The sequence below is a fragment of the Heloderma suspectum genome, chromosome 5, assembly GCF_057233095.1.
Source record: "Heloderma suspectum isolate Gila_16-S chromosome 5, 16-S_ref, whole genome shotgun sequence".
NCBI classification, from domain to species: Eukaryota; Metazoa; Chordata; class Lepidosauria; order Squamata; family Helodermatidae; genus Heloderma; species Heloderma suspectum.
In genome coordinates this window covers 194,647,720-194,673,680 of record NC_139462.1, presented here as the reverse complement: position 1 = coordinate 194,673,680, position 25,961 = coordinate 194,647,720, and the positions used below count along the sequence as shown (strand labels likewise).

Below are 25,961 nucleotides of genomic sequence, written 5' to 3'. Positions count from 1 at the left end.
TATTGACTTTTTGGTTAAGTTCAGATTAGCTGTCTGCTCTATGAGCATTGATCGTAACCCATTATCTTTTCCCATTTAGGGCCTCTGAGCTCTGCTGCCAAAAATGAGAGACAAAGGAACGGCAGGAAAAAAATTAACACACAGTAAAGATATCACTTTACTGGGCGAAGCCACAATTACTGTTGACCTTTGATTTTATTTCCTGTCAATCTTGCATTCCAATAAAGTAATTCATATTTGCCTTGGGTTTCCTTTTTCCAAGGAAAACCATTTTTCTTCTATCTGCATGACAATGTAGATAGATTCAAAACCTCTCTTGTTTTTTCTCTCTGTTAAATGCAAATGTTAGAATAAGCAAGTTATTAAACTGTTGTGTGCTTTGCTGGTCTCAGTGTCAATTTCTAGCTTCAATCCAAATTTAACCCATAAGAAGACATCAATATGTCAAGGGGGGTGGGGTGGAGGAAAGAAGCAAGAGAAGAAGGATGACAAGCTATGTCATTATATCAGTTTTCAGAAACCCTTTGACAACTTCTAAGAGACCTTTAAGGAAATTAAACATCTGGAGTTGTATGTATCTGACATCCTCCCTCATATGGATTACAGTAGTTTTTAGTCATTATATAAGGGCTAAATAAATGCAGATAGGGGTGGGAGCAGCATAGCTGTGGCAGGCTCCGCCCTGGATTCCATATGTTCATTGCAACATGGGTAGAGAGTCGGGTGGCCAAGTGTCTTCTTTTACACAGAACAGTCCTCTATTTGAAGGGGTGCTAGAGGACTGACCTCTACTTTGAAGGTGTCCTCTGTTTGAAGGGCTGTCCAATCCAAGTCCAATTTAAAGATAAAGAACCATCAGAAGGAACAGCTGGGCCTTGAAGTTGCCCATTAACAGCACCCGAACAACAGGCTGAGCAAGGCACACAATGGGTCACCTGATCACAGTCTTCCCCAAAATGGTGAGAGAAGAGTCGGACACGACTTAACAACAACAACAACAACAACAACAACTGGTTTTCTATTTAAATTATAATAATTATTTCTAAATTTGCATCTATACATATAAATTAGCACATACAAAATGTATGCAAATTGGGGACATATTTTGTCCTCTTTTTTTGGTGATGCATTTCCTCTTTTTTGGTGATCCATAAGTGGTAGAGTGCCCTCCATATGTACAACAATGTCTGCACTCATTCTAACACTTGCACATTGGCCAGCAAGGAGACTTCTGCCATGATCCTGCTTTTCCATGCACATTTTAATTTAGCTTTTCTGTCATGTCTGAAAAAGGCTCGAAGGTGGAGCTTAATCAAAGCCAGTGAAGCAGGCTTCTCCTGCAAATGTAATTATAACAGAAGGGGTGAGTGAGCAAAATAGTTTTTGCCTCCTGTATCAGGCCATGTGGCGCTGTACCTCAGTTCAGTTATGTAATTTTAGACTCTTGACTTAATGGTCTTATGTGCATCTGTGGAGGGGTGGGGGAGAGAGAACCTTTATATGGTAATGAGTATTACTTCACTTACTTCAAAAGGTGCTAAGCCAGACCTGCTGCATTTGGGGGCTCTCCCACTCATTCAGTTAAGTGGGGACCTTTACATTTGCCCTGAAGTCCTGCCCTGAGAGTACCACTGAATTTCAGGCAGAGACTGGTTCCTCCTCTTCTTCCATGCCAAACCCAGAAGCAGCAGCAGCAACACAGGCTAGTTTCTCTCAAGCCCACACCAGTGCCCCTAAATCTGATGGGTTTGGGTGACCAGTCCTTTCTGTCAAGCTTAGAAGGAGTGACAGTGATCTGGCAGTAGTACAGATAATGGCGTTATTATTGTGTTTGGTGTTATTATATAGACAAATAGCTAATGAAGCATGAGAGAATCAATGCAGCATGTTGGGTATTCTCTTAAGACTGCTTGTTAGATAATAACATAAGTAGATTAAGTATTATCAGCATCTCCTCTTTTTTCTCTCTATCCTGTAATTAAATAATATCAAACCTACATTGCAAAATGTGCTTCCTTCCCAATGCAAAGGAGGACATTAAGATAGTGTTAAAGTTTTCCCCTTATGGTAATGGGGTTTTAGCCTGGGCTGGGCCCGTGACCCGGCCACCCAATTTACCCTCCCCCCGCCCCACCATCCTCCATGCTTTTGCCCTGCTTCTGATCAAAAGCAGAAGAACAGATATCCTGAGTTTGAACTGGGGAGAAGGCTGCCTGTGTACCAAACCCCCAAAGGAATGCTCTCCCACAGCAAACTCATCACTAAAATTGTGTATGCGCACAGCAAGCCATACTATGTCCATAAGTTTCTGTTAATGTAAACAGGGGTGGCCTTCCCCCCCGCTCCATTACTGGAGGGTGTGCATTTCCCACTCCGTTTTTCTGCAAGAGGGAATTTGGAGCTCAGCATAGTTCTACAGTTATTTGTGTAAGACCAGCCAGAGCCAGGCCAAATGGAAAAGGAGAACTGCGTTGTGCTCCATCTGGTATTTAATATACCACCAGCAAAAGCTCTTTATTGGGAAGGCATTCCAGTTTTTTTCTGGAGCTGAACATGGGTTTGGCAACAACAGTACTCTTCAGTCCAATCTGTGTAATATATTTAATTTATCTTTAAAAAAAATCCTTTTCCTCCTAACATTTGCCTTTAGTCATAGTCTCACTGTATCTAATAAGAAAGGCATGCTGGTTCCTTGCATAGTTCACAATTTACAAGCCTATGTATTACCCTTCCTTGCCAAAGTTATAATTAACAAGCTAAAAGTGCTTTGTACTGAGTTGCCACATAAAAGCAATGTTTCTGTCTTTATTCATTAAGAATTAAACTAATAATGCAATGATAAATAATAATGTTCATTTTTGTTATTTTGTTGGTGATTGCCATTGCTGCACTTTCTTTATCCTTGTATTCGTTTACAGTTATGACACTGATTTTGTAGTTTTGGATATACATTCTGGGGAGGGAATCTATTTTAAATGTGGATCCAGACAAGCTTCCTCCAGTGGGCTCTACAGGAAGAAGCTGTTTCTTCCACTGGAGAAAGCCTTCATCTAATTATGAAAACACCTTCCTCCAGTGGAGAAAACTCTGTTCACACAACATGCTAACCCACACTCAGTAGTTGAGTGTGGATTGTTGTTAACTATGGGTTGTTATCCCTTATGAATATACAGTGGAGGTGAGGAATAGATTTCAGGGATTAGACCTGATAGACAGAGTGCCTGAGGAACTATGGACGGAGGTCCGTAACATTGTTCAGGAGGCAGCAACGAAATCCATCCCAAAGAAAAAGAAATGCAAGAAAGCCAAGTGGCTGTCTGATGAGGCTTTACAAGTAGCTGAGGAAAGAAGGGAAGCAAAAAGCAAGGGAGAAAGGGGAAGATATATCCAACTGAATGCAGAGTTCCAGAGAATAGCAAGGAGAGACAAGAAGGCCTTCTTAAATGAACAATGCAAGGAAATGGAGGAAAACAACAGAATGGGAAAGACTAGAGATCTCTTCAAGAAAATTGGAGATCTCAAGGGAACGTTTTGTGCAAAGACGGGCATGATAAAGGACAAAGAAGGCAGGGATCTAACAGAAGCAGATGAGATTAAGAAGAGGTGGAAAGAATACACAGAAGAACTATACAGGAAAGATCTTATTGTCCTTGATAGCCATGATAACTTGAGCCGGACATCCTCGAGAGTGAAGTCAAGTGGGCCTTAGGAAGCATTAGTAACAACAAAGCTAGCGGAGATGTCAGTATTCCAGCTGAGCTATTTAAAATCCTAAAAGATGATGCTGTTAAAGTGCTGCATTCAATATGCCAACAAATTTGGAACACTCAGCAGTGGCCACAAGACTGGAAAAGGACAGTTTACATTCCAATTCCAAAGAAGGGCAACGCCAAAGAATGTTCAAACTACCGCACAATTGCGCTCATTTCACATGCCAGCAAGGTGATGCTCAAAATCCTACAAGCTAGGCTTCAGCAGTATGCGAACCGAGAACTACCGGAAGTACAAGCTGGGTTTCGAAGAGGCAGAGGAACTAGAGATCAAATCGCCAACATTCGCTGCATCATGGAGAAAGCAAGAGAATTCCAGAAAAACGTCTATTTCTGCTTCATTGACTACGCTAAAGCCTTTGATTGTGTGGATCACAACAAACTGTGGCAAATTCTTAAAGTGATGGGAGTACCAGACCACCTTACCTGTCTCCTGAGAAACCTGTACGAGGGTCAAGAAGCAACAGTAAGAACCGGACATGGAACAACCGAGTGGTTCAAAATTGGGAAAGGAGTACGACAAGGCTGCATATTGTCACCCTGCTTATTTAACTTATATGCAGAGTACATCATGAGAAATGCCGGGTTGGATGAATCAGAGGTCGGAATTAAGATTGCTGGGAGAATTATCAACAACCTCCGATATGCAGACGATACCACCCTAATGGCAGAAAGTGAAGAAGATCTAAAGAGCCTCTTGTTGAGGGTGAAAGAGGAGAGTGCAAAAGCTGGTTTGAAACTCAACATTACAAAAACTAAGATCATGGCATCTGGCCCTATCACTTCCTGGCATATAGAAGGGGAAGAAATGGAAGCAGTGACAGATTTTACTTTCTTGGGCTCCAAGATCACCACAGACGGTGACTGTAGCCATGAAATTAAAAGACGCTTGCTCCTTGGGAGGAAAGCTATGGCAAACCTAGACAGCATAGTAAGAAGCAGAGACATCACCTTTCCAACAAAGGTCCGTCTAATCAAAGCTATGGTTTTCCCAGTAGTAATGTATGGCTGTGAGAGCTGGACTATAAGGAAGGCTGAGCGCCGAAGAATTGATGCTTTCGAACTGTGGTGCTGGAGAAGACTCTTACGAGTCCCCTGGACTGCAAGGAGGTCAAATCAGTCCATCCTAAAGGAAATCAACCCTGAGTGCTCATTGGAAGGACAGATACTGAAGCTGAAGCTCAAATATTTTGGCCACCTAATGCGAAGAGAAAACTCTCTGGAAAAGACCCTGATGCTGGGAAAGACTGAAGGCAAAAGGAGAAGGGGACGGCAGAGGATGAGATGGCTAGATAGCATCACTGATGCAATGAATATGAACCTGAGCACACTCCGGGAGAGTGCGCAGGACAGGAAGGCCTGGCGTGCTATGGTCCATGGGGTCACGAAGAGTCGGACACGACTGAACGACTGAACAACAACATGGGTTGTTTGTTGAACTGTGGGTTAGTATGTTATCTGAACCCAAGACATTTTCCACAGGGTGGCTTATTAACCATGCAGTGTGGCTTGATAACTATCCTGAACAACCCAACAACAAACCATGGGTTCTCAAGATGGCTTGTTTGAGAAAAATAAGCCACACTGCATGCTTAACAAGTGACCATGTGGAAAATCTCCTAGGTTCAGACAAAACACTAACGCACAGTTCAACAAACAACCCACAGTTCAACAACAACCCACACTCAACCACTGATTGTAGGTTAGCAGGTTACAAGAACCCAGTCAATATCTACATCTACATTGTATTGATTTTTGTACATTTGTACATTTAGGGCACAATCCTAGGCTCTGAGGGGCCATATGGTTTTGCAGCCGACCTCTCCCAGCTGACCGAGGGAGGTTCACAGTCTGAAGAGATCGTCCACATCACCACAGAGCTCCTTGTTGCTGTGGCAACCCCCCGCCCATCACCCTCTCACCTCTGCTCCAATGGTGATAGGGAGAGGGGAAAGGGAGTGCTGGGGTGGATTGAGGAAGGACTTGGATCAGTAGGATCCAAAGCCCCTCATTCCTCTGTCATCACCCCAACATGAAGAAGAAGCTATGCAAGCCCTGGAGCTGGTGTACTGTAAATGAAAAAAGCTCCCTTCTCACCTTCCACCGTGGCCAACATGAGCCCAGAAGGGTTTGGATGTTGCAGTGTCTCTGCAATGGACTCTCCCCACCCGAACTCTGAAAGATTGCTCTGTTAGGCTGCAGTCCTATACTCACCTCCCTGGGAGGTGAACTCAATGGGAGCTACTTCTTAATAGACATGTATAGGACTGTTACAGTTAAGGATGACACTTTAAATGTAATAAATTAAAACATTAAAAAAATTAAAAGAATTCAGATATTTTAAGAACCCCATAACTGCTCCCCACAGCAGGTTTTGAGGAAACCAATGTTGCATTTGTGAAAGAAATTCAGTGTGTAACTGATGCCTGCCTGGGAAAAATATTTTCTCATCCAAATTAAATACCAAGGGCAAGTCTGTAAAACCCAACTTTTTTTATACCACTGGTTTTCTAACTTGTTTTTTTATTGCTGCTGTATGTTTTTAGAGGTTTGCCCTTTTAAAATCCTATAATAAGTAGTGTGCTTATAAACCTTGGAACACTATATTTGTATTTGTCACGTTAAGATAATCACTTTCTTTCAATTGTATAGAAATGCCAAGCTATAGCTAACATGTCAGAACACTCCAGTTTATAACACCCTGTTTCACAGGCTTATATCTTAACCAGGAATTCCCTCCCCTCCGCCCAGCCCAATATTTAGAATAGAATATTTAGAATTTATAGGTTTGGGGAAATGATCCCCTCAGAAGAAAAGGGGGGCAGATGAAAGCCAAACTTGGCTTTGACATGAAAAGCATGTATAGTATTCAGCTTGAAGGCAATTGATTTTGTTGTTACAAAGCTCATACTTCTTCCAAATTACATTCAGGGTGAAGTCCACATGGGCCTACTGTCACAAGTGGGGAAAATGAATACTTATTATCTATCTGATCCTAAAAATCATCACCTCATGCTTACCCCCCACCCCACCCCAAAAAGTGTAGGTATAAAAGAAGAAATATTTAATTATACAGAACTGTGATTTGGCTGCTATAATGACAATTTCTTGGTTGGTTTATCTGCTGCATTTTATCCCATTCTTCCTCCAAGGAGCTCAGAACATGGTCTTTCAAAAAGAGCAATTTGAATTTATCCATGTAAAGAGAGAGCTGCACTATAACAGCAGCACCATCTAGTGGCTTTATAATAAAACATATAGAACTTGCAAATAAAGGCACTCTCCAGGGCGGGGCAGTGGAAGTGCGTGTGATGGAGCCAATCTTAATCCCGCAAAGAATCTGGAAGCAAAAGCTCTGACAAAGTTGCTGGATAAAAAGCCTGATATGGAGAAGCCCTAGAAAGCTAACTTAGGGCACAATACTATGCATGTTAAGACACAAAAAGGCCTACAATTCCCAGCTTGCGTGCTAGGGCACGCTGGGAGGTATAGGGTTTTTTTTCTGTTTAAACATGCATTGGATTGTGCCTTTATAGGTTTCGGCACATAGTATTTCATAGACCTTTACTGGTGTTTTAGCCTGTCACACCATTTTTTCCTTGTGTTCTTTCTAGGTCTTTTTAGATGCTTTATATTGTCATCAAATTTGGGGGCTTGGGGGTTGATTTCATTGATTGGCAACTTTTGTTTAATTTCCAATTTTTGTATTAAGATTTTGTTGTTGTTCTTTATATTGCATTTTTATGTATTCAGAATGTGCTACATGAGGAACACCTTCAGTAGCCAGTAAAACCCAGCCCAGTTTAATTTAATGACAGGATCCAGTCCTACACACGTTTACTCAAAAAAAAGTATTTTCTCACTGATAAATCTGTAGCTCAGTAAGAGATTCTGTGTATTCTATCCTGCCCATGATAACCAGCCTAGTTTGCAGTCTCCTTTACATTTGTAGCTCATCATCTGTAGCTGTGCAGGTTCCCTTCAAGCTTTGTATCCCCAAGTCTTTTCATTCACCTCCAGATGTGGAGTCAAAACAAACTCAGAGCACCCAAAAACCATAAGTCACAATGAAATATCTGAACCACAAAATGGCATGCCAAAACCTTTGTTTGCATGGATCTGGAAATGGAAAGGATATTTGGTATCACTGGATTTCCTTCTCTTCCTGATTTGTCTAATTTGTGTAATTGTATGTGAGGTTTTGTTTGTTTTAAAATCCTGTAAAATATGAATTAAAGGCACGCCGGAAAAGGAACATGCTTTAAAAGCTGTGTAGCAGTTCTTTAACAAGGTCCAATGCTGCATGATTCATTAGCTTGACAGCTCATCAGCCATGTATTTTGATTAATTCATCATGATACCCTAGTTATATAAACAGAAAATGGCAATAGATTAGTTCCCAGTGGATATCGCATAGGGGATTACTTTTAATTCTAGAATTCTTGTACAAGTCCACTTTCAAAATACTGATAACATGGTGCACGCTGTGCCATTTTGCTAGGAGCTATGCATGTGTTCCCTGTCCCCCTCAAACTGCAAGAGACGTAGTAATCAAGACTGTATTATCCAAAGTGACAGAAGCAAGTATTTGTCCTTCTTGAACAATGAACCCAACCATTTGTGCATGCTACCTGTGCTTGAGTGGCGGTAGAAAGTAATCAGACAGAGAGCAACAATAATAATCCCTTTTGTTCTATGAATTCAGTTTGTTAGGGTATATTTGATGTGCTGAATCTACACTCATCAACCAATCATCATGCCACAAGAATCACCATAATCTTTTCACCTTAATCTCTCCCATGCATCCTGGCATATTATTTCATCAAACTCCTTTTTCTTCCCTCCTAAGTTCAGCACCATATCACCTGCTTATGTGTTTATCCTTTAGATCTATTATGCATACCTCCTCATATGTCACATGCTACTCCTGCCTCACAAGTCACTGGATCCTTCAATTTAATCTCCCTATCTTGTCTCTTAGCTGCTTCTTTATCATTGTGCCACCTTCATGTTACAGATGGATATGACAGGAGGTCAGTACCAGAGACCAGACTACATGAACGCCATGCTGAATTTTAAACTGGTGATTTGATTGTGTTCCTATAGAAACGCATTTCAGCTTCTGAAAAAATATGGAGAGATTTCTGTTAGATGAAATCCTGGCAATATGCCCACTTTCCAGATCCTTTTCAGGAATCAAATGCATATCATTAAATAGTTCTATAATCAGTTTTTTGGAGGAAAAAATCAATTTCTTTCCATTTTCTGAGTAGATATAAAACACATATCTACAGAATGGCATTAATACTAACAAGAGTTCTCAAGTCTATTATTTCTAATGCAAGTAATCTGATTTAAATCCATATGCTTTTACCTTATGTTGCCCCATATCATATGGGTATCTCCACACATTTTAAATATGGGTAGCTAGCTGTACTCCCCTTTGTATGCCCTTCTATTAGTGGAACTTAGAGGCAGAGAACATTGATAGGTTTCTCACATAAGGTAATTAGGACAGAGACTCTTGTAAGTCTACTGGAAGTCTGGGAATATTTTAAACCTGAAGAGGGCAGAGTAAAAATTTAAACTCAACACCTCTTTGAGACCACAACTTTAATTGTCCTACTGTTGCTATGAGGTCGCTATGAGTTATTGGCCTGTTTATTAATCAGGGATGGTGGCAAAGGTTGGCATGGTTGGGCACAGGGCACCTGTCAAGGGCCCACAACTCAGGAGAGGCCCACTGACAAGAACCCGCTTGGTTTGGTCTTCCTTTTCACCACTGCAACATTCTTGATCACCTGCCTCTTGCTCTGGGCCAGATAATGGTGGTGCTGAGAAGGAGAAGCAGTAGATGCCTCTACCAAATTGCTCACTGGCTCTCTGCCTGTCAAGCAAGCAAGTGGTAGCAATGCAAAAGATTATGAGGAGCAAAAAGAGCCGGTGACAATGGCCATGAGAATGTATACTCTCAGGGGCCCACTCAGGGGCCCACTGAGGTTGTCTTGTTCAAGGGCCCTCAAAAACTGGACCTGGCACTGTTAGATGTGTCAAACTAGAGTCTCAGAGACATGAAATGACAAGTAGTGAGCCAAACACACACTGTCAATCACTGCTGTTATGATATTTACTTTGTTGCCAGTTCAACTTACTAAGACCTTTTCTACACAAGGGTGTTAATTGGCTATTAATATGCTCTATCTACTTTCAGTTTCATTGCAGAATTGAGATTCGAGAACTACGCAAAGAGTGTTTCATTCCCTATTTCCTGCTGCATAACCTCCAGTTGGCACTGTGTTATAACGGAATAGCGCAAATACACAAGTGAAAAAAGCAGGGGGAGGGGTTGCTTTCACTATTAACTTTTTCCCTGTTCTAAAAAAACTGCAAAAGTGCTCTTTAGACTCAGAAGCAAAACCGTAGGGTCATGATGTTATCTAAAGAACCCATAAGTGAGTATGGAATGATGAGCACACGATAAATGCCTTGTGTAGAAAACCCTAAGTAACTGAAGATATGAGAGCATCATGTGGAGAGTAACTCTTCCGCCAGTCAGTCTGTTTCATGCATATCAGGAACATGAGACTTGAGGGAATGGGTAGCTGTGGGGATGCAGATTGAGAGTGGTAAAGCATGTTTGAGTTGAAGGAAATGTGGAGAACTCTCAGAGGGAAACAGTTGAGAGCTGGTGCATTGAAAGCTTCTGGAATGGGCGTAGAGTTAAAACTAGGAACATTTCAAAAATGAGGGCAACTCAATTGCAGTTTTCAGGTTCTGAAGGGAAATAAATATGAACTAAAATCAAGTGTTAAGCGCAAATCCGTGGTCCTTTATAGACATTTGTTTGGGTATAATTACTATGCATAACAGCAAAGCAGCAGCCTAGTGTGACTCTGCTCGCAACCCATGCAAGTTCATTCTGTACAGAGCCCCCATATGTTTAGCTGTATGTGTGGATCACCATGTGATCACACTTCCCAATCAGGCAGGGGGATCCCTGTGCATGTGCAGCTGGACATGTGAAGGGTCTCTGCAAATGTTCTACACCCAGGGTCTTCAACGTGATATCTGGGGACACCAGTGGCTTTCTGATGTTCTTCTATATTATCTTAAAACAGCATAATTTCTAAAAATCAAAAAGACAATCCAAAGTTTGAACTATGCTTGGACCGATGTTACAATTGATTATTACATTATGAGTATAATTTTTTAAGGCAAAAAGAAAACTAAAACAACAGTATTTTTTTCTTTGAGTGTTGTCAGTGTTTTCTCCAGATCATCAAAATGCTAGCAGTGGCTGTTTTAGGGATTTTATAATGTTCATTTGAACCTCGTTCTCTGAGACAGTGAAATAACATACTAACCAACCTAATCAGAATTTAATAATTTTATTGGCTTGCAGGCCTTTCCCTGCTTTTTACAATCCTGGCAGACCGTGACAAAAAGGAAGAATGGCAGCATTTCAAAACACAACACATTTAAAAGCAATGCGGCATGCTAGTCCTTTTTTTAACGACCTACAGATCCCAAAGAAAGCATGAAGTACAGATGCTGTGTGGTTTAGCAATCATCTCATAGGACCAGGAGCCAGAAAAACTCTGCCTTGGCTCTAATGAAGCCAGAAAATCTCTGAAAGAAAGCTGCCAAGTTGGGTATTAACCAAGGTAGGTGGCCTGACCTGTAGAAAAGAAAACTATTTTAAACAGAAAGGTATGAAGAAAATTGAGAAGCGCAAGTTTGAAAGGTAGTTGTGGTGTGTTGAGGACTTTGCATCCCCAAAATTACTTATTTACTATTTATTTTAGCTCCAGCATTTGTCTAGACTACCATCTAACAAAAAGTGCTCCCAAGATGCTTCATGGATAATAAACATTTCAAAATAAAACAGTAAAATAATTTGAAAGGGCTTGAAACAAATTAAGAGGGAGTCAAAAACATATTTCCAGTTGATTCCAGTTCTCAAAGTCTTGATGGAATGGAAAAGTTTCCAAACTTTGGAACCAAACATGAACAAACTTTTCATGGGACAGCATTCTACAGCTCTGGACCACAGCTGAAAAGGGACTGCTTCTAATGGAAACCAATGTAAATTGTCAAAAACTGGTACAGCCTCATCAGCTAATCTTAAAGTCCTGGAGAGTTCATATGGAAGAGCAGGAAATGCACAGGAGCAAACATCACTATCTCTAAAACCATGAAAATGTACTTTCTAAATCAGGAGCCCTAAGACAGCAATACACACTTTCCAGACAGTAAGCCCAAATGAACTTGATGGGGCTTACTTCTGATGAGTCAACATGCTTAGGATTGTGCTGTATGGATACAAATGATGCAATACATCTTACTTATTATCTTCACAACCTGAGAGCATCCAAATTTCAGGTTACTCATAACGAACTATGCAGGACTGGAAATGTACAGGGCCAAAAGTTCAAATAATGAGAGTTCCATGTTTGCTTTTCTCAGAATGGAACATGAAAGAAAAAATATTACTCCCCACCCCCAGCTGCCAGTATAGTGTTTTATTAGAGAGGGGATAGCAAGGTCTGGAACACTGTTTACTTTAGCCACAGTTATTGGCAGCTTTTTAAGGGCAAATACAGAGGCCTCTGACATATTCATGCAAATTAGCTGTTATCTAGGGTAACTTCACTGCAATGAAACCTTTTCACTCCTCATACAGAGATTTAGGATGGCCAACTGGATTGTGAGATTTATTTTATAGTTTTATTAGATTTATTAGCTGCCCATCTGGCTAGCCACTCTAGGTGGTGTACAATACTATCAGCATCACAAAATACAACGAATTTTTATAATCAACTGAACAAAACAACATAATAAAACAACACTATTCTAAAAAACCCTAACCCATCCCAAATGCCCGCCTGAACAGCCAGGTTTTTAAAGCCTGGCAGAAGCTCATCAGCGAGGGGGCATGGCGGAGGTTTTTAGGGAGGGAATTCCACAGAGTGGGGGCCACCACAGAAAAGGCCCTCTCCCTAGTCCTCACCAGCCTAACTGTCCAGGCTAATGGGACAGACATTCCCTACCAAGGCCGATCTCATTGAGTGGTGTCCCTGGTGTTGCTGGAGGCACTCCTTAAGATAGATGAGCACCTTTCGAATGTTCGATTACACTGCGCCTATGCACATACAAAACTGTACATGCAGAAGCTTGTATGCACAAGTGAAGATATTATAAGTGAATTAGATGCTGCTATAACATTCACACACTTTTTCTCCATTTCTTGATTCTTTAGTGATTGTGTTCATCTAGGGAAGAAGAAGGAAGAAGAAACCAGAAGATAAGAAGAACCCCCCCCCCCCACACACACACTATTAATATGGATTGTTAGAATGAGTAAAACTCAGCTAAAGAGCAAAATGGATGAAGCTGGCAACACAAACTATGCATGACACTGCATACTACTAGCCAGTACCAAACTTTCAACTGTACAGATAAATCATATTGGGGAAAACTCATAATAAAATAATTTTAGATAATTTTTCAGACGTTCTCCTATAGAATTACCTAAATTGTATGTGAATGGATTCCAGATAGTATGGACAATTTGCAAGAAAATTAACTGACAGCCTGATCCCATCCGTATTTACTCAGAAGTGCTACTGATTACATTGGGTCTTATTCTCTAATAAATTATTCATATCCTGAGGACAAGAGAGGGAGAAGCTCTAGTAAAGCAAGATTTTTTAAAAGTGCAGCAATATCTGAAGCTCATCTTCAAGGTAAGCAAACATGATGGTCATTTTATCCTTTTCACTCTTTCCATTTCCAAATACGCACGTGGAAAGGAAAGGGCTGAAAGAGGCTGGTGGCTCCGGTGTCAGTGAGGCAGTGAATCTGCTCCAGGTTTCGGTCAGAACCAGTCAGACCTGTAAAGGAGCTCCTTTAGAGGTCTGACTGAAACGTGGACTGGATTCATGACCCACTGAGATCGGAGCCACCACCCTCCACTGGACTGAGGGGCTGACAAGGGTGTGGAAGAACAGATGCTGATGTCATCTAGGGAACCTGGTCCACCAACACATCTCTTTTCAGTAAGACTGTGGGTAAAAGCATGAATCCTAATCTAGGGGCAGGAGGAGGGCAATACAAGTTTTGCTTCCTATGTCCAATGACTATGTTTCTCTGTGCAATCATATTTGGAAGTATGTAAACATCACTTTGGGTTAGATCCAGGATCAACCTTCTGCAAGAGGAAGGGATCTTCTAAAGAAGAAGGGCTCTGCTTGCAGAAGGTCTCTCCATCTGATTTTTGGGAATCGCCCTGTCCCAGCTCACCCAGTTGCTGACTTGAGCATTTTCAGGGGGGTGGCTATGAGAAGGAGGGGGTAGGAAGTCCACCTCTGCCAGCACAGTTGATCCAGCATCAATCTAGATCCAACCCTTTGTGAACTGAACTGGTGGTAAGCAGGTGCACTTTTTCAATGATTCCACTGATGGGATCCAAAGAACAGCATGGCTGGTTCTACATGCCCAAGACCACTTTGGACTTCTATTTCTCAAAGAATAACGCTTTTTGCCACTTTGCGAACCACATGTTAGACTAAGGGCTCAACCCTATGGGGATCCAAACTCAGAGGCGACCACCTATCCAATGCAGGGCAGGAGAAGTATGGAGGGGATCATTCCCTCCATACTTCAGCCGCTCTGCATGTGCGGCTAGAGAGCCAATTTCGGCTGTCTAGCTGGGGGAAGGAGGAGCAGGGAAGGAGGCTGCCAGATGACACATAGGATGTGTTGTACTGGGATTTCAGCCCCATTTTGGCCATTCCACACTCCTCTTCTGAGCATGGGGAGGGGGTTTGCTCTGCACTGCCTGCAAGGCAGTGTGGAAGGGGGGGAAGGTCAGTTCTCAAGGGTTCCAAGGTTGGTACCCAGAAAACCAGATATCCTATGGCCATCTAGCCACTGACCAGCGGCCAGAGGACTGCTCCCCCTGGGGGCTTTTAAAAACACTTTCGTCAAAACAGTTACAATACTTCCGCTTGTTGAAGTATTGTAACTGTCTTGAACGATTGCATTGGGAAACAAAATTTAAACAATATGTTTTTTTTTTAAAAGCACTTTCTGATAGTGTGTGTGTGCGTGCGCGTGCTGTTAAAAAAATAAAAGCTTTTTTAAAAATCCAAGCCCTTGGGTACTATTTCAAGTGGTGTTTGCAACGACTTAAGAATCAGGCAGGAGATATGTAAACTAACGTTCTTTACTTAATGAAGCATGCTCTAAACTCCTCTGTCCTGGTTCACACATCATGACAACCTACCATGGTTAGGGATGGATGAAAGTCCCATACCTTATCCTGCAGCTTGCTTCGCGGTGGGGGGGAGGCGCCCCATTCTGGGCGGGGAAATTCTGGGCGGGGTGGGAGGCGCCCCATCCCTCCCCGCCGAAATTCTGGCCGGGGGGGAGGCGCCCCGTCCCTCCAGCCGCAAATCTCATCTCCTGCCGGGATGCAAATGGCGGCGGCTGTAGCCGCCGCCGTTTGCGTCCCTGCAGTCAGCCGTGATAGGCTACGTAAATCCTTACGTAGCCTATCACGGCTGACTTTGGGGGGGGGGAAGCGCGTACGCAAATGGTGGCGCCCATGGGCGCCGCCATTTGCGTTCCTTATTTGGGCACGTGTAGTCTACGTAAACATTTACGTAGACTACGGCGAAAATAAGGGCAACGCAAATAGCATTGCCCTTATTTTTGCCGTAGTCTATGTAAATGTTTACGTAGACTACACATGCCCAAATAAGGAACGCAAATGGCGGCGCCCATGGGCGCCACCATTTGCGTACGCGCTTCCCCCCCCCCAAAGTCAGCCGTGATAGGCTACGTAAGGATTTACGTAGCCTATCACGGTGTTTTTTGAAAATCTAGCCGTGATAGGCTACGTAAATCTTTACGTAGCCTATCACATTTGTTGTTGTTGTTGTTGTTGTTTTACTTGGAAATGGCGGTGGCAGCAGCTGGTCGGAAGACCGGCCGCCGCCGCCGAACCGCCACCGAACCGCCGCCGAACTGCTGCCAGGAGCCGCCAGCGCCAGGGACATTCGACAAAGGTAAGTCCCATTCTGGGCGGGGCGGGGGGGCGGACCGTTTCTCCACCAATTTCAGGGGGCCGAATGCGTTGGCATTCGGCCTCCCGGAGATTCGTGGAGAAATTCTCCGACATCCCCAAGCATGGCTTAATTTACCCGCAGGGGCTGTCGCATTGTCCTGAGTGCCTGTAAGCACCATTTTTGTAACTAGATTACCATGGCTTGTTGTATCGTTGGAACCCAGGCAGCAGGGGTTGTTTGAGGGTTAGACAACCCTCAAATAACCCTTGGCTTCTTTTATGGTTAAGGCATAGGTCCATGTGTCCCTCCTGTCCCTGTATTGTTGTGCTGTGTTCCTTCAAGCCTTCCTTCTGTGTCACCGAGTTATTCCTGTCTGCTACTCCATCTCTCCTACCTAGTTCCACAACACATACATTGACACAGCTATAGCTAAAAGAGCTCTTTGTATCCTACCCTATGAGTGCAACAGTATTTTTGGTGCCACTGCAATCTCAAAAATTATTGCAAATATTGTACTTTGGAAGCTGCCTTATACTGAGCCACAACATTGGTCTGTCTAGCTCACTATTGTCTATACTACCCTTCCCCAACCTGGGGGTGTCTCCATGAGCAATTTACTCCAAGATGGCTGTGTTTGGTGGTTGTTATGGATACATGACATCGTGGCCATCCAGCAGCCACCCCGGAGCTTATCAGGGAAAACCCGGATTTCCTGAGACTGCTTTAAGTCTGATTCTTTTCCTTAAGTCAGGTCCTCCCTGATGTAGTTCTTGTGTGACCCAATCCCTGCATTTACCTCGGGTATGCTAGCCCTGTCCAGGGGTGTGCCTTTCACTGTGGCCCCAGTTAAGGGGCGTTTCATGTATGTTTCTGATCCCTGTGCAAACCAATTAATGTCTACTCAGAAGTAACTCCCATTGTGGTCAATGAGGCTTGGCCTCTGAATGTGCACATCAGAATTTACATAGATCCCCCCCCCCGCATTGAATAGCACATTTTAAAGTACTAATTCCCTAAAGGCTATAAAGCAGTTTCTCAAAGCTGCGATTCTCCCTTGTTTAGTTCATTGCCATTTGAAAGTAACTACTTCCACCTTTAGTCATTCCGATCCTGCGCAGCATCGGGTTAGAAAGGGGGCTGGTTTACCATCCGTTTCCCCTCTCTGTCTTTCCCAGCACAAACATATGTGTGTCTACTTGGGAGTAACTCCTATTGTGGTCAATGAGGCTTATCCCCAAACTGCGCACTCCTGAGATTCCCATGAATCGAAATAACACATTTAGAGAGCCGTAATATCAAAGCTTCGAAGCTTCGATTGACAGCAGCAGGGCAGCTAGAACACTGTTCCTTTCATGGTTATGCGGGGGGGGGGGGAGAGATATTTCTATGCATACAGGGGAGGAAACCTCCCAGGATTTTATCAAAGGAGAAAGGGGGGAGATCCTGGAGGGGTGGAGCCTCTCCTATTGGTTGAGCAGCCCTGGCCAGTCAGATGACTTCATTCCAACCCCCCTCCACACCAGAAGTCTATTCTGTGAAGTAACTGCGATACACTTGCTTGTGGAGCCCTGCGCAGACCAAAGCCAGCTCCTTGAAAAATCTGGGTAAGCCATGATTGGCTTCTCCTTCTGTCTCCTTCCGTTGTCATGGATAAACCACCCTGGTGTCCTCCAGATGTTTTGAATTTCAACTCCCATCAGCCCCAGCCAATGGTCAGGCATTCTGGGAGTTGTTATCCAAAACCTGAAGGGCACCAGGTTGGGAAGACTGGTCCCCACTGACTGGCAGACAAGTGCCTTTTCCAGACCTACCTGGAGATGTTAGGGATTGAACCTGGAACCTTCTGTGGCAATAGTTGTTCTCCCAGTACTGGTTTGTATGGTACTTGTCACACAATCATGCACAGGGATGGTCTGCATGGAACAGACAAAAATTGCCATGTGAACTGACTCCGGCTCAAAGTAATCTGCTCTTTCTCAGAGTTTTCCATTGCTGTATTTTGTATTTTCAATGCTACTGTGTCTCTCAGTGCACCACAGTACCACAGTGCACTAAGCATCAGCCCGTGTCCATTTTTAATGGCAGACACCGAACCCATCAGGAAACAAAGATGATGGCTATAGCAACTTGTACTGCCTTTACAAATAAAGCTAGAGTACAGAGACATGTAAAGAGACATGAGAACCATCCAGAGAATTTCCCTTTTAGTCAATTCAGTAATGGCTACATTAAAGACAAGAATTATTTTTGGTGTAGGAAATGGAGCAGACATAACCCATCCCTCATTCCAGTCTGAGGGCTGCAATTTCGTGGTTTTATTCTGTTTCTGATGCCATGCTTTGCCTATTAGCAGATTTCCTTCGCAGACTAGATGGAAGACTATATGTTTCAAAGAGGCTTCAAGAATGTCCTGGTAACCGTTTTTAAAACGCAACTCTTCTGAGTGCCTGGGTATTTAATGCCAGTTTTTAAAATAAAACCTGTCAAACAAGCTTTTTGAGCTGGATCAACTAAGGATATCATAGGGCTGAGTGGAATGGTTGTAGACAGGCTGCCTGCCCAGGAACTCCTTGATCCAGTGTGTAAGGAAGGAGGAAATTACTATTTAAAGTTCTATAAAGGCATCCTCAAATATGAATGCTTTTTGCCCCTGTTTTTATCCTGGCTGCAATGGAGGCTGGTGGCTCCAATGTCAGTGGGGCGATGGATCCGCTCTGGTTTTCAGTCAGAACACCAAAGGAGCTATCCAAGGTGCTTGTGGGACCTCCCTCAGCATTTTTCATAGGCATCAACTACTAAGCCCAACTGTCATGACAGCAACTGCTGATCTAAGGTATTTGATATGGAGTATTTTGCCTGAAGAGTAGGTAGTTAATTGTCATAATATGCTAATCAAATACTGAGCTGATCTCTGAGCAGAGGATAGATGTTACTTGAGTATATTAAGCAATTCGATTAGAATTCTGACTGGTTCTGACTGAAACGTGGAGTGGATTCACGTCCCACTGAGATCAGAGCCACCAGCCTCCACTGGACTGAAGTTGCTGACAAGGGTGTGGAAGAACAGATGCTGATGTCATCTAGGGAACCTGGCCCACCAACACATCTCTTTTTAGTAAGATTGTGGGTGATAGCATGAGCCCTAATCTAGGGATGGGGAAAATACAAGTTTCACTTCCTATGTCCAATGACTATGTTTCTCCGTGCAATCATATCTGAAGGTATGTAAAAATCACTTTGGGTTAGATCCAGGATCAACCTTCTGCAAGAAGAAGGGATCTTCTAAAGAAGAAGGGCTCTGCTTGCAGAAGGTCTCTCCACCTGATTTTTGGGAATCGCCCCTTCCCAGCTCACGCAGTTGCTGACTCAAGTATTTGGGGGTGGAGGACACATGAGAAGGAGTGGGAAGTCCACCCACTCTCTCCACAGTCTGCCAGCACAGTTGATCCATAAAACAGGCTGACCTGTGCCTATATAGCTGGAAAAGACACTATCTTAGGAACTGGCACCAAGGCCTGTAACTATATCAGATGTCACCACCAACACCACCATTATTTTAATTTGCTAAAAAGAAAAGCCACAGGAAGAAACTAAAAAATAAAACTACAAAAACTGAGATATGCACAGGCATACTGTTACCCACCAATCTGCATGCACTCCCTAGCTGCTGGGTGCACTGTTGTAGAGGGCAGCATTAGCAGAACTGGCTTCAGTTTATTAAAATTAGCTCCACCGCCTTCACTGATGCTTAGTAGTAAGGCATTGATACAAAGGGCCTAGAGAGAAAGGGGCTTGTATTTGGGGGGTGGGAAGGTAGGTGAGTGATGATTTCAAAGGTATTCTGTCATTTCTCAGGCATGTTTGTGCATCTCTTTCTGGTGGTGCATTATGGGAAAAGGTATATGCGTGTGTATGCTGTGTGACAAGAACAGCTGGGTTTAGAATAAGGTTTTCAGTCAATTTTCACAGGTTTGTTGTTATTCTCTTCACTAAGTGTAATACTGTCTGCAAGATCACACAGTTGCCATGTACCAGAACTAGGTAAGTCCAACATTCCGTCCTTTTTGACTATACAGACAGAGAGTTTTTATGAGACTTGCTGTTGTCCATTACAACATTTCTCAAGCCTGTTCTTTATTTGTATTATTGGGTTAGAGCCAGACTTAACTGTACTTAGACTAGACCCATGGACTAACTTATGTCCCATTGATTTTGATGGGTCTCCTCTAAATCTGGCTCCAGTCCACTGTATCTATAGCCAGTTACACAATATCAGATTAGAAGGAGCACTATCCTTAACTTTATCCTTGGTTCCTATGATGCCATCATTGCCTATCCATACCCACACAAAGGGCACTGACAGGTCTTTGATACAGTGATATAGCTATTGAACAGTCTAAGCAATAACACAAGCAAGATAAGGTTATTCAAAGTTTTAGGCTTTTATGCATCCAAAATTTTCTTCTGTATTCAATTTCCTCCTAAGCTGTAATCCATTCAAGATGCGCTTCTCATACAGCTGAAAGCAGATTTGATTGATATGGGGTGTGTGTGTGTGTGTGTGTGTGTGTGTGTAAAATATGAGAAGATTAAGGAGTGGGGAAGTTGGGATCATAAGAATATAAGAACATAAGAAGAGCCATGCTGGATCAGACCAAGGGTCCATCTAGTCCAGCATTCTGTTCACACAGTGGCCAACCAACTGTCGACCAGGAATCCACATGCAGGGCATGAGTGCAACAGCACCCACTCACCCATGTTCCCCAGCAACTGGTGTACATAGGCTCACTGCCTCTGGTACTGGAAGAAGCACATAGCCATCAGGACTAGTAGCCATTGATAGTCATTCCTCCAGGAATTTGTCCAGCCTTTTAAAGCCATCCAAATTGGTGGCTAATTGGTGGCTAACCTACTTTGAGCAAAACAGGCTAAGATCGAGACATCCAGCCATTTCTACCGCTAAAGCTCTTCTAGAAGATGATTTTAATATCCACAGCATGTGGAAACAACATTGTCTAGAAAACTGTCCTCCACAATGCCGAAGCTTGCCCTGCATCTTGGAAAAACCACCTGGATTTGACCAGTCCCGTACGATATGGACAACTTTGAACCGAATTCGCACAGGTCATGGTAGATGTGCAAGATGCCCTTTATAAATGGGGCAAAATAACATCATCAAATTGTGATTGTGGGGCTGAAAAAAAAAACTATCCAACACATAGTGACAGAGTGTCAAAACCGAGCCTACAATGGAGACTTTGCCGATTTCCTGGCTGTGACAACTGAAGCAAAAAACTACATCTGTAACCTAGACATACATTTGTGATCTTCCTGTCTATATTTTATATTTCTTATTTTATTATTCTCCATGTTTTTATTGTAATGCAATGTGAATGTGCCATACGATAAATAAATAAATAAATAAATAAATATTGGTGGCCACTACATCCTGTGGTAGCAAATTCCATAGTTTAACTATGTGCTGTCTGAAGAAGTACTTCCTTGTATCTGTCCTGAATCTCCCACCAATCAGCTTCATAGGATGACCCCAGGTTCTAGTATTTTAAGAGAAAGAGAAAAATGTCCCCCTATCCACATTCTGCACACGATGCATAATTTTGTAGACCTCTATCATGTCTCCCCTTACCCTCCTTTTTTCAAAGCTAAATAATCCCAGCTGTTGTAACCTTCTCTCATAGGGGAGATGCTCCAGCCCCCTTGATCATTTTAGTTGCCCTTTTCTGCACTTTTCCCAGCTCTACAATATCTTTTTTTTTTTTTTTAGGTGTGGCCACCACAACTGTACACAGTATTCCAAGTGTGGTTGCACCATAGATTTGTATGGGGGAAGTATGATATTGGCAGTTTTATTCTCAATTCCTTTTCTAATTATGCCTAACATGGAGTTTGCCTTTTTTACAGCAGCCGCATACTGGGTTGACATCTTCATTGAGCTGTCCACCACAACTCCAAGATCTCTCTCCTGATCAGTCACTGCTAGCTCAGATCCCATCAGGCTATACTTGAAGGTGAGATTTTTTTTACCCCAACGTGCATCACTTTACACTTGCTTACACTGAACCGCATTTGCCATTTAGATGCCCATTCTCCCAGTTTGGAGAGATCCTTTCGGAGCTCTTCACAATTCCTTTTTGTTTTAACTACCCTAAATAATGTGGTTTCATCTGCAAACTTGGCCACTTCACTGCTCACTCCTAATTCCAAATCATTTATGAACAGGTTGAAAAGCATTGGTCCTAATACAGGTTCCTGTGGGACCCCACTATTTACTTTCCTCCATTGGGAGAATTTTTCCCCTTCATGGATCACTGCCTTGTTGTGGCGAAGGGGCTTGCGTAACTCAGTGAAGGCATAAGCTATGCCGTGCAGGGCCACCCAAGACAGACAGGTCATGGTGGAGAGTTCTGACAAAATGTGGTCCACTGGAGAAGGAAATGGCAACCCACTCCAGTATTCTTGCCAAGAGATAACTTCTGAGATAACTAACAGGAGGTTCGATAATGAGCTAGATGTGGAAATACAAAGCTGAGCAGAGAGGAGAACAAACTCTGTATATGTCTACTCAGAAGTAAGTCTTATTGAGTTCAATGCGACTTAATCCTACACATGTCAGCACCCCACTTGCCCCCAGCTCAGCTTTGTATTTCCACATCCAGCTCATTAGCAAACCTCCTGTTAGTTATCTCAGAAGACCCTTGGGTGAATCGGGGAGGGGCTGTTGAGGGAGATTCCCCCCCCACACACACACACACATAATGGAAGAATATAGTTCTTCATATTCCCTGGTATGTTTATTCCTCATTTTGTCCATTCACTGAGCATGTGCAGAGTGTGCTTTTTATTCAAACAAAGAGAAAGTTGCTGATCTTTCCCTTCATGCTGCATTTGTACAAGTGAAGTGTGACTGCTTCAGAAAGAACTTTCCATTATACTGTCTCTTTTTCTTCATGAGTTTCATAACAGAAGTATGGTGTAGTGGTTAGAGTCTAGCCCAAAGTCACCCAGTGAGTATTAACAGGAGGTTTGCTAATGAGCTGGATGTGGAAATACAAAGCTGAGCTGGGGGCAAGTGGGGCGCTGACATGTGTAGGAGTAAGTCGCATTGAACTCAATAAGACTTACTTCTGAGTAGACATGCACAGAGTTGGTTCTCCTCTCCATTTTAGCCTTACAACGTCAACAACAATGCTGGACGTGGAAATATAAAGCTTAGCAGGGAGAATAATACCTCATGCAGGGCTCCAGACCAGCAGGATCACTTTAAAAGGTTTTTTCTTTCTTTAAAACAGCATTGTTTTAAACAAAGAGTGCATCGGTCAGGCACAGCTAGGACAGCCTTCTTTTGGGAAGCCCCTAGGAGAAGGAAGTGTTTTGGCTGAAAGTAAATGGAGACAGAGGATTTCAACTGAAAAAGAACACCCACAAACAAGGCGGTGAGCACAATTCATTTTTTTTTTTAACTTACGTATTTATTATCGGAATATACTACCTTGCGTTTTTATTTACGAAAATTTTGCGACTCTGTGCGGATGACCAAAAAAAGCAGCATGACTGCTGGCTCCACAGGACCTCGTGGTGCGGTTCCTCAGAAGATTCCGTGGCACAGACTGAAGGGAATTCAATCCCATTTCAGTCCGTGGCGGAATTCTCTGACATCCCTATGGCTGGAACATACATCTATCCAGTCAATGTGGGGGTAATTGAAGTTGCCCATTATTACAACACTTCCTTGTTTGGAGGCCTCCCTGATTTCATTTTCGTCTCAAGGTCACTCTAAGCATTCTGGTCTGGGGGGCGATAGCATGTTCTTAGTACTAAATTAGTTTTGGAGCCTGGTATTGTCACCCACAGTGTTTCTGTGGAAGAGCCTACCCCTTTTAGGTGTTCCAGTCCACTTGACACTATGCCGTCTTTGACGTACAGGGCCACAGCTCCCCCAGTATGCCTTTCCCTGTCCTTCCTATACAGTTTCTATCCAGAGATGACCGTATCCCGCTGGTTTTCTCTGCTCCACCAGGTTTCTGTAATGCCCACTATATCCAGGTTTTCCTTTAAAATCAAGCACTCCAATTCTCCCATTTTGGCTCAGAGGCTTGTAGCATTTGTATAAAAACACCTATACACGGTATTCCCACCCCCACCCCATGCCTCTGGCATGTGCATCTTTTGCTATGGGACATTGGCCTCTTTGACTGGCTATTATGTTCTACCATGTACTTCTGGCCTATTTCCCACTCTTCTACCTTTGGGCAATCAAAAACATTTTCATCTTCATCCCTTTGGGATGATTTAACCTGAACTGGATGCTTCCCAGCTCTTGTTGTTTTTCCACCAGGATTTAGTTTAAAAGGTGCTCTGCCACCCTTTTTATGTTTAGCACCAGCAGTCTGGTTTCATTACGGTTCAAGTGGAGCTCGTCCCTCTTGTACAGGCCTGGCTTGTCCCAAAAGATTCTGCAGTGCCTAACAAATCTGAACTACTCCTCCTGCACCACTGTCTCATCCACACATTGAGACTCTTCAGCTATGCCTGTCTTGCTGGCCTGACCGTGGAACAGGTAGCATTTCAGAGAAAGTCACCTTGGTGGTCCTGGATTTCAACCTGCTACCTAGCAACCTAAATCTGGCTTTCAGGACCTCATGACTACATTTCCCCACTTCCTTGGTACTAACATGGACCACAGCCACTGACTCCACCCCAGCACTGTCTACTAGGCTATCTAGATGGCATGTGATGTCCGCAACCTTCGTAAATTCACCATGCGGTCTACACATCCATCACAGACCCAGCTGTCTATGTGTCTAATGATCGACTCTCCCACTACCACAAGCCCCCTTCCCCCCAGAGACACATCCTCAGTGCAAGAGGATATTTTCATCTTCCGAGGAATGGGTCCCTTCTAAGGGATCATTTCCCTGTTCCTCAGAATGGTGCCCTCCTCCTCCAAGACCCGCATTCTCCATGATAGCAGAGGAGCTTCACCCTGGGAGTGGGACACAGCTAATAGGTCCCTGAAGGTCTCATCCACCAACTTCTCTGCCTCTCTTAGCTTCTCCAGGTCAGCAACCTTGGCGTCAAGAGAACCCACTTATTCCTTGAGAGCCAGGAGCTCATTATACCAAGCACACACCCACGACTTCTGTCCAGCAAGTAGATAGTCATAATGTGGCACTCAGTGCAATACACTGGATAGCCCCCACCCCCCTGCTGGCTTTCTACCTTCATAACTGGTTTTTTATTTGGGTGTGTTTTCCCTGGAAAACTTAGTTGCTTACTACGAGAAGGTCAGAATTATTTAGAGTTACTTATTTACAGTTACTTACTGTGAGTACGGAATAGGGAGGAAAGAGTCAACTGCCCTGGCTTCCTTGCCCTGTTGCTAAACTTGCACAGTTGCTTAACTCACTTGTTTGCTGACACTTTGTCACTGGGGCTAAGATGCTTTGTCACTGGGGCTTCTCTTGCTTGGTCACCTGGCTCTCTTGCAAGCGTGCCTCCTTATATAGATAGGCCTAACTGCTACTGCAGTGAATCTGACTGGAGGGACTCATTTGAAAAGCAAGGGAGGCTGTGATCAGTGCTGGCTTTCAGTGGTTGGGAAATGGCCCCCCAAGGAATGGTGATTCCTATTTAGGAAGGAGGACTATTAACAATAGTGAATGGGAAACCTATTGAGGGGAGATCCTCTATTCAATGGGTCGTTGGAGGGGACACCAGACAAAGGGTAGGTGATTTTGGAAGGCTGTGGCTTGCACGGTCTGGATCCTTTTTCTGTGTGCTTTTTAAAACTTAAATGATATCCTGAACTCTTAAACTTGCTTTATTTAGTGAACTGTTCTTTAAGGCCTAAAGCCTGAGCCTAAACTGAGCCCAATCTGAAGCTAGCCTGCACTTTTTCCTGCTTTAAGCAGACTTATTCCCCCTTTCTAAGCTTGGGGTTAGTTCAGAATATGCAGCTGAGGTTCTTTTCAACCACTCAGTGGTCTTTGTTAATGCAAGGCCTGTAAGTTCTTGTGGGATACCCCCCTGATATTTAGCTATCTCTTGTAAGTTTGTAAGGGCCCCCTGGGATTTAGCTGTGCCCTTGTTTTGGCTTCAG

At 43.3% G+C, this 25,961-nt stretch overlaps 1 protein-coding gene across 34 annotated transcripts in view; it reads right to left on the bottom strand.

The window, feature by feature from the left end:
- Positions 1–25,961, bottom strand: part of MTERF1 (mitochondrial transcription termination factor 1) — a 95,923-nt gene that overhangs the window by 27,258 nt on the left and 42,704 nt on the right. For 15 of the 34 annotated variants that reach the window (XM_084858888.1, XM_084858897.1, XM_084858912.1 and 12 more), the window contains 3 exons: positions 23,091–23,237; positions 17,653–17,754; positions 5,047–11,448 (listed from right to left, as the gene is read on the bottom strand). The gene's annotated coding sequence lies outside the window, so the exon portion shown is untranslated. Of the gene's footprint in view, positions 1–5,046; positions 11,449–17,652; positions 17,755–23,090; positions 23,238–25,961 lie in introns of those variants that run through there. The other 19 variants (XM_084858893.1, XM_084858919.1, XM_084858914.1 and 16 more) reach the window with 10 other exon arrangements.